Genomic DNA, 10,003 nt, shown 5'->3' with positions numbered 1-10,003 from the left:
GGAAAAGTAATAATCGCCACTATCTACCTACCTCCCAGCCGCCCCTACCTCCCCACTCCAGACTTCTTTCAACTCTTCAGAAGAAACATACCAGTATACCTCCTAGGCGACCTAAACGCAAAACGCAGAGTACTAGGTACAAGAACACAAAACACAGTGGGTTAACAGCTAAACGACTTAATTGCAGACAGCACACTAAAACACATCGGTCCTCATTTCTCCATCTTCCACTCTCGTTCTTCCTCCACGACACCAGACATTGTAATCTCCAATCTACGCACATACCATAACATACACCTCCCTCAAAGCCCTCTCACCACTAGTGACCACATCTCTATCATAGCGAAAATAACCACTTCCCCTACCATTATACCCTCCCAACCACACCCAAACTTCTCAGCTGCTAACTGGGAAAATTTTAAATCAGAAATAAAACATTAAGCTTCCCCAGTGCTGAGCACCCTTCATTGGAAGAAATAGACCTGTCCATATCGTTATGGTACAACACTGTAGACAAAGCCATAAAAAACAACATCCCTATAACAACACACAAAACTATCACTGCACCCAAACACACGCAGGACACACTACTCGTACAGATTCAGTACACAGCACTCAGGCAACACTCTGTAACACATGGCTGGACCAGAGCCCACTACCAAAGATACAAAACTCTGCAGCTATAACTACACGAAGCCCTAATGGAAGAAGCACAAATACACTGGAGCAATATCCTAACCGAAACCTTGTCCACATATAATGACCCCCCAGCTTTTTGGCGAAAAATCAACTCACTTCTAGGTCATGAAAATCAATACCCACATTATATGATTGACTAACAAGGAAGAAAACAACACAGCCTGGAGAAACAAGAAACCGTACATCGTAGACTCTGGACAACTATTTTCTCCGACGACAATCTCTCTCAAGGTGATGAAGAAACAGAGAACACAGTCACTGACTTCCTTCGACAAAACATACATAGAATAATACCCCACGACACTGCCGACCCGACCCATTTAAACCCCACAAACCCGCTCACCAGACCCATCACCTAAGGCGAAATCGCCGTAATTATTAAAAAAAAGAAAAAAAAAAAAAAAACATGCCCCGGGGAAAGTGGCATTAACAAAACCGTCCTTACCCACCTCCCAGAACCAGCCATTAAACGTCTGCGTGAAATAATGCATCATTATCAGCTGGATACTTCCAAGACGTATTTAAGAAAGCAACGATAAGACTCATACCTAAACCTGGAAAAAATCCTCACTTTCCTGAAAACTTCTGCCAAAAATCCACGAGAGAATATTAAATCAAAGATTACGTCTCTTCCTCGAAGCAAACAATATACATAACCTATACCAATATGGCTTCAGGACAGGAAGAGGCACAACCCAAGCCATAGCAATAATCACGGAGACAATTGCCCTAAAAACTGCAAATCACGGACAGTGCCACATAGTTCTCCGAGATATCAGCAAAGCCTTCGACAAAGGATGGCATTTGGGCCTTAAACACAAAATCTTGAACATGAATCTCCCTGAAATGTAAGAGAGACTGCTATGTGACTTCTCGGACGACTGCACAGCAAGAATAAAAATTAAAGACCACCTAGGACCCTCCTTTCCACTAGGATGTGGAGTACCACAAAGCAGTGTCCTCTCTCCAACACTATTTATAATATACACCAAGGAAACCCCTACCTCCAACAATGGTGTCAACATCTCCTACGCGAATGACATACCAGTAACACAAATTATAGGATATGTGGGCCGATCCAGGAACATAATGAACAGACGCACAACAAACGAGGTTGAAAAGATCAACAAATTAGAAAGAGAACGGGAAATACAAACAAACATGGATAAATTCACAGTCATCCAACTAGCCAAAAGGAAAACAGAAATGAGGAGGATCTTACAGAATTTCAACCCAGTGATAGAGTCCTCGGCCTGAGAATCAACAAAAGAGGGTACACAGACCACATTCGAGAAAGAGTGGGGAAAGCAAGAACAGCACTCACCAAATTTTATACATTCAAAGACCTATAAGCATCAAAATTAAAACCCACCTAGTATAAGCCATGATTCTCCCTATCCTGGAATACCCACCCATCCCATCCCACACGCTATCAAACAACCAGATAAAAAAAGCTACAGTAGACACAAAACAAAGCATTACGATTTGCAGCAAACCAACAATACCCCTACACAATGACAACAGAAGAAATACACACACTCACCAAGACACAACCAATTAACATAAGACTACATAACCTAGCAAAAAAAAAAAAAAAAAAAATGGACAAAAATAGAAAATCAAAATCAAGAAGCCTACCAAAAAATAAGAGAAGAACTGGATTTGTTCGAGAACTCAAAATTCAGTAAATGGTTCCCTAGCAGCCTAAAAACTTTAGAAACGGAACCAATACCACTATACTAGCTAGCTACCTGCCTCAACAACAACCACACACAAGTTCGTGCTCGCGCATAGGCACACACACAATCACATTCACGCACACACACACACACACACACACACACATACATACACACAGACACATGAGCAAAAATACACACCCAAGGCAAACAAACATATTACACGACTAATTATCAACCAACACTCAAACACAAATGAATATAAAAACAGCAAGACGGCCTGCTCGTCGCCTGTCCACTCCTACTTCTTTCATAATTTCTCACTTCTCCTTCACTCCTCCCCCTCTCTTTCCCTAGCTTTCCTTAAAAAAACAAAAAACAAAAAAAATCCCGATGATGGCTCAACGAGCTGCCTGGAACAACTGTCTGACTCAGTTCTTCATTTCTGCAAGAATCACGGCCTTTCCTCTAAATTTCGGTCTGTTGAACACCACCTCTCCTCCTCTAAACCTCACCTTCCCTTCTTAACTGAGACTCAGCTGTCTGAGGCAACTGACAGCAAACCCTCTTCTGTATCCTCCTACTTTCTCTATGCTCATTTCAAAGCCAAAAGTGGTTGTTGTGTATATGTAAGCAACAACTTATCTTGCTCTCGTGTTCCTGAACTTGATTCTCCTGAATTCTCTACTCTCTGGCTTCGGCTCTCCTGTCATTCTCTGCTTAAATTTATCTGCGCTGTTTACTTATCCCCTAATTCTACCATTAAAAATTCTTCTACTATCTTACTTCTATGGAACACATTCTATCCATTTCTCATATCTCTGAAATCACCATTATAGGAGATTTCAATGTTCACCACCACCTTTGGCTCTCCTCTCCTTTCACTGATCCACCTAGTGAACAAGCCTACATCTTTTTTTATCCTTAATGACCTAGAGCAGCTTGTACAGCACCCTACCTGTATCCCTGACCACCTTGGAGAGAGCTCCAACATACTTGACCTCTTCCTTACAACTAATCCATCTGTTTACATTATTAATCTTTTCTCTCCATTGGGCCCCTCCAATCACAACCTTATTACCTTAAACTGTCCTATCATTCTGGTACGGCCTTTGGACCCTCCAAAGAAAGGTCGACTGTGGCACTTTGGAGCGGTGGATTGGGGGCCCCTCAGGCAGTACTTATTTGATTTTCCTTGGAATGATTACTGCTTCCATGGCCGACAGCCATCTGAGTGTGCCTTGGGCATTTCAGAGGTTATTCTCTCGAGCATGGAAGCATACGTTCCTTTCTCATATCATCTGACTAATGCAAGAAAGCCTTGGTTTAATCATGCTTGTTCTAATGCTGTCTGCAACAAGGAGAGGGCCTATAAAAGGTACCAGAGCCAACCCACTCCTGAATCACATTTTTTTTTTTTTTCTGCCCGGAATCGTGCTAAGTCTGTTCTTCACTCGGCTAGAAATAATTTCATCAGTACTAAATGCTCTCAACTCTCCAACTCGAATTCTTCCCTCTCCTTCTGGCACCTTGCCAAAAACCTTTCTAACAACATTACCTCATCATCCTTCCCTCCTCTTTTCTACTCTTATGGCTCTGTAGCTATATCTTCAACTGATAAAGCAGATCTTTTGCTCAGACTTTCTCCACCGGTTCCACCTTAGATGATTCCAGTGCTGTTCCTCCATCACTTCCCCCCCTCTGACTTCCTCATGGCTGACATTAAATTGTCTACAGCTGATGTATTTTCTGCCATCACTGGCCTCAATACTAACAAGACATATGGGTTTGATGAAGTCCCTCCTGTTGTCCTCAAGAACTGTGTTTCTGTGCTTACACCCTGCCTAGGTAAACTCTATTGCCTATGTCTTTCAACTTGTACCTATCCTTCTTGTTGGAAGTTTGCTCTCATTCAGCGAGTCCCAAAGAAGGGTAACCATTCCCAACCCCCTAACTATCGTCCAATTGCTTTAACATCCTGTGTCTCAAAAGTTTTCAAGTCTATTAACTGAAAAATTTTAAAGCATCTTTTCTATCACAACCTTGTTTCTGATCGTCAGTATGGGTTCCGTTAGGGACGCTCCACTGGCAATCTTCTCACCTACCTTTCAGACTCCTGGTCATTCTCCTTTTGGGACTTTGGTGAAAGCTTTGCCATTGCGCTAGTCAAAGGCTTTCGATTGACTCTGGCATAAATCTTTAATTTCTAAATCTCTGTCCTTCTGTCTGTGCCTTCATCTGTTGCTTCCTTTCTGGTCATTCTATAGGTGCTGTTGTAGACAGCCATCATTCTTCTAGATCTGTCAACTGTGGTGTTCCTCAGGACTCTGTCCTACAACCAACTCTCTTCCTTTTATTCATCAATGATCTTCTAAGCTATACATCTAACCCTATCCACTCGTACACTGATGATTCCACCCTTCACCTTTCCATTCGGTTCCTTCAACATCCATCTCTGCATTTTCTTCAACAAACAAGGGATGAAGCTATGGCACACCTAATGTCTGACTTGGCTTGTATCTCTGACTGGGGTAAAAATAATCTTGTTGTTCTTAATGCATCAAAGATTCAGTTTTTACACCTATCAGTCCGACATAATTTTCTACAGGAGTACCCACTAATGTTTAATAATATCCACCTCAGTTCTGCATCATCCTTGAACATGCTTGGGGTTTCATTCACTCGGGACTTATCTTGGAAAGATCTAATATCATCTGTAAAATCTGCTTCCAAGAGATTAGGTGTGCTAAGCTGACTCTGTACCTTCTTTACCCCTGCACAGTTGTTGACTTTATATACAGGTTTTATTCGCCCCTGTGTAAAGTACAACTCTTATGTGTGTGGGGAGGCTCCCCATATACAGCTCTTCTTAATAGGGTGGAATGAAATGCTTTTCGTCTGATTAACTCTCCTCCTCTTACTGGCTCCCTTCAACCTCTGTCTTTTTGCCGCACTGTTATATCTTTATCATTTTCCTATCGCTACTTCAATGGTCACCGCTTTTCTGAACTGTCTGCTTGCATCCCTCCACCTCTACGAAGGATGCATAGCACCAGTCTAGCAACAAACTCTCATCCCTTTTCTGTCCAGCTCTCTAGTGTAAGAGTTAACCGTTACTCCCAGTCCTTAATTTATGCAACAGGTCAACTCTGGAACTGTCTTCCTCTGTCTGTATTTCCTACTTCCTATGATATCCAGTAATTCAAACACAGTGTGTTGAGGCATCTCGAAATGAACGGATCTTGAATATGGCTCTCTTTTGTTTGTTTTTTTGTTTTTTTTGGGGGGAAGGAACTGTTTGCAGGCTCCTAGCCTTTGGTTCCTTCTTCCTCACAGAAAAAAAATATATATATATATAGATAGATAGATAGACAGATAGATAGATATAGATATAGATATATAGGTATATAAATAGATATATAGATACATAGATAGACATATATATATATATATATATATATATATATATATATATATATATATATATATATATATATATATATACAGTAGTCCCTCCAATATCCGATGTAACAGAGCCAACAGCATGTCTGCATAGCGATCCCGTCCGGATATTGGGCCCCAGCCTTCTGGACTTGTACTTATGGACCCTAAATCAGAAAAACACCTATACAACTCCCTCTGGACATGCATAGCACCTATTTAAGACCCAAATCACACCAATAAGGGACATAAAAGACTGAAATAAATGGAAAAGAACCATAAAATGAGGTTTTTGAGGTAGGTTTATACAATATTAAACATTCTGGGTACTTACAAGTTCCTGACTCCTGGACTGGTAGTTATGGACCCTAACCTAGCCTAACTCAGAAAAACACCTCCTTACTGTACATGCATAGCACCTAAGACACTATTCACACCAACAAGGGACATAAAAGAGTGAAATGAGGTGCTAGAGGTAAGTATGGAAAAAACAGTACAGTACAATATGAAACATTCTGGGTACTTACAGCAAGTCCCTGGCCATCTCAATGAATAACCCGCCTCCTCTCAGACTCTGACAGTAAGAAGGAGTTCCTGAAGCACTTGCAGTACACTGTTCATGAAGTCTTGCACAGAACTTAGTCATTTGCACTCAGAATTCCATTCTCTTAACACTGTGCACTCTTGTCTTAATTGCGCTCCATTTTACCTTAATGAAATAAGTGTTGCACTCTGCACTTAAGTCTTTCTATTCTTAAAACCATTTCTTAAACAAAACACACTCAAGTTATTTTACGTTACAGTTACAGTCCATTAAATTTTTGTCTTTTCACTCACAACTCTAAATCCTTAACACAATGCACTGTTTTTTTCACTGCACAACACTGTAAATTCCCGTGCGGTCTAGTGGAGAAGTTCCTGGTGTCTAATCACTGTCAGAGTCTGAGAGTAGCACATGCAGGTGACCTTGGGGTGAGTCGCTGGGTCGTGGTGATGGTGTACCCACTGCAGACGACTCTGAAGAGAGGCGCAAACTCACGTCAAGTGGTGACTCCACCGTGCCTGATGTGCTGCGTTGTTCCTTGGAGCATGAGGGCCTGTCTTGGGGAGGCAATGGAGTGGAGCCAGGGCTGGGCACAGCGGGAGTCACGGGCCTGAAAAAGCTGTCAATCGTTGATTGAGGCAAGGAACGACGATTTTTGACGATTAATGATGCGCTGCCTGAAAGCACGCACTTCCTCCACAAGTCCCAAGGGCCCCATCTCCCTGTCGCAGTCCGGGTGCTCCAGGTAGTCCAGAGCGAACTCTAGGTGTTCCCGGAGTGCTCTCAGCTTGGGGATGGCTGGAGTAGTGTCACGCTGTGAGGAGTCAGCATCATCGTCGCCGTTCTCATCAGAATCTTCAAGCTGGGTACTGACACCTGCAACTGAAGATGCAATCTCGATATCAGACATGGTCTGATACCCAGGATCGCCCTCGTCGTCATCCAACCACTCTCGCACTTCGTCCATATCAACATCGTTGCCATGCGCAGGTAGACGTGCATGGAAGTCATCCACGTCAAAACCTAGGAAATCATGCTCCACATCTGTTCTGAGAAGTAGACGAGACCAACCATTTTCTAGAGTCTTGACAGGGATTTCCTTCCATGCACTGGCCCAGTTGTAGATGGCAGACTTGATGTTGTAGCGGCAAATGTTTTCCAAAGTCCGCTGACCTTGTGTGTCCCATCACTCCCTGCGCTCATCCTCGTCCTAGAAGACAACCATCACCTCGTCCAGGAACTTCTGCCGGTACAGCCTCTTCATTGCCATGATCACTCCTTGGTCCATTGGCTGGATGAGAGCAGTAGTATTAGGTGGCAGAAATATGCACCTAATGCGCCCATTCTCAGCCACCAACTCCTTGTCACACGGGTGGGCAGGTGCATTGTCGAGGAGAAGGAGGGCCTTTACCTGGTTGCATGGGATTCCCAGTTTCTCCGTCTGGTAATGGATGACCTCCTTGACGAAATGGCGGTGGAACCAGTCTTTGAAGATCTGGGCTGTGAACCATGCCTTCAAGGAATGGTACCAGATGACAGGAAGGACATCCATCACCCCATGAAGACACCGAGGCTGCTTTGCACAGCCAGCAATAACGGGCTTGAGCCGGTGCATGCCGTTAGCATTGGCACAACACAAAGCAGATATCCGTTGCTTGCAGAGCTTGCGGCCAGGTACACGCTTCTCCGTCTCCTCGGCTAGAGTGTTCATAGGCAAAGAACGATAGAATAAGCCAGTTTTGTCAGTGTTGTAGACTTGACCGAGAGTTAGGCCCTCCCTGTCGATCAAGCCCTTCACCTTGTGCTGAAACTCGTCAACTCCATCCTCGTTGGCGTCCAAAGCTTCGCCATGAGACTTACAGTTGGTAAGGCAATGTCGTAACTTGAACACGAAGAGCCAAACTTCGGATGCCTTGAAGTCTAGGGCGTCGTGAAGCCTTGCAAACTTCTCAGCAGCAGCCTTCAGCTCCATGCCATGCACCATCACACCAGCAGCACGTTGCTGTCGATACCAAATCAACGTAGAGCGGTCAACTTCTGCATACTTGGGAGTATACATCACTTTCCTCTCCATGTCGTGTTTGCTTTTTGACGAGAAGTCAGCCGTGTACTGCATGAGTTTGTCGCAGGATCTCTTGATATCAAACAAAGTAGATTGGGCCAGGTTGAATTCAAGAGAGGATACTTGAGGTAGACCATCCTGCATCCACCTTGTCAATATCTCCCTCTTCTTCTCCAGAGTCAAAACCACTCTCATCCTCTTCTCAGGCGGTGGAACCATCATCACACACATGAAGGAGAGGCATGAGAGCAGCAGGAGAGCCTGCAGCAGGTAAAGCACCACCACAAAAGCGAGCACGTAGGCAGCCATGACGACGAGCATGCACACACAAGAGACGGGCGGAAAGTGGGGAGGATGCATGGGCACTCTAGCGGATGCTGGCGGAACAATGCACCAAAACACAGCTCACCCACGCTGCGCGTGCCAACTTCAAATTATGGGCAAGAAAAAGTCAGATTTTTTTTTTTTTTTGCGATTTTTGGCCCATTTTGGGAATATTGAATCCCAGGACGAAAATGTCTGGTTATTGGGGATGTCCGGACAATGGGCGTCCGGATATTGGAGGAATTACTTATATATATATATATAACGGCCATACCACGTTGAGTACACCGCTTCCCGTCCGATCAGCGAAGTTAAGCAACGTTGGGTCTGGTTAGTACTTGGATGGGTGACCGCCTGGGAACACCAGATGCTGTTGGCATAACGTTCTCCCTACGTGTCAAGTGGGGTTGGTGGAGGATTAGTGCCCCTCCCTGTAAAACAATTAACTCTAAGCCCTTGGCCACCCTGTTTGGGATACATGGCGTCTGGCAATGAATGAATGATGATGACATATATATTTAAATACCAGTAAATATATATATATATATATATATATATATATATATATATATATAGATAGATAGATAGATATCCTCGTATATATACAAAATACTGTAGTGGATGTTGGAGCGGCCCTAGTGAGAGAGGGCAGTGTTAGGAAACTCCTTGTACTGTTGTTTGCAGATGATACTGTGTTGGTAAGTGAAGACGAAGGGGAGCTGCAAGGCTTGGTGAATGAGTTTGGGCGAGTGTGAAAGAAACGGAATCTAAAGGAGAATGTAGGGATGAATAAAGTTATGGTCTTCGAGAGAAGTGAGGTCAGTGAATATAAAGAGAGGCTGGATGAGGAGGAAATGGGAAATGTGAGTGTGTTTAAGTACTTGGGTAGTTTGATGAGTAAGGATGGAAGTTTAGAAGGTGAAGTGCTTGAAAGGGTGCAACAGTGAAGAAAGGTTCCTGGTTCCTTGAGTGCAGTTATTAGATACAGGGAAGTCAGCATGGAAGTGAAAAAGCTACTATATGACAGCACTGTGATACTAACTCTAACGTATGGAAGTGAAGCTTGGACCTTGTTGGACGGACACAAGTCAAGAGTGAGAGCAGTGGAAATTAGTTATCTGAGAGGAGCATGTGGAGTCACATGGAGAGACAGACTGACAAATGAGGAAGTGAAGGAGCGTTGTGGTGTGGATGTGGATGTGATAGGAGGTGTTAGGAGAAACACACTGAGGTGGTTTGGAAATGAGAAGAGGA

At 43.7% G+C, this 10,003-nt stretch overlaps 1 non-coding gene across 1 annotated transcript; it reads left to right on the top strand.

Moving 5' to 3' along the window:
* The first annotated feature begins 9,009 nt into the window (after positions 1-9,009).
* LOC145395102 (5S ribosomal RNA) lies at positions 9,010-9,128 on the top strand. The gene has a single exon (XR_013896533.1). It is a non-coding gene; the product is annotated as a 5S ribosomal RNA (ribosomal RNA).
* Positions 9,129-10,003: the final 875 nt, after the last annotated feature.

Source organism: Coenobita brevimanus, chromosome 29, assembly GCF_032717465.1.
Source record: "Coenobita brevimanus isolate Jiangsu-jjx chromosome 29, ASM3271746v2, whole genome shotgun sequence".
NCBI lineage: Eukaryota > Metazoa > Arthropoda > Malacostraca > Decapoda > Coenobitidae > Coenobita > Coenobita brevimanus.
Note: the sequence above shows the minus strand (reverse complement) of the source record. Positions and strands in the feature narration are given on the sequence as shown.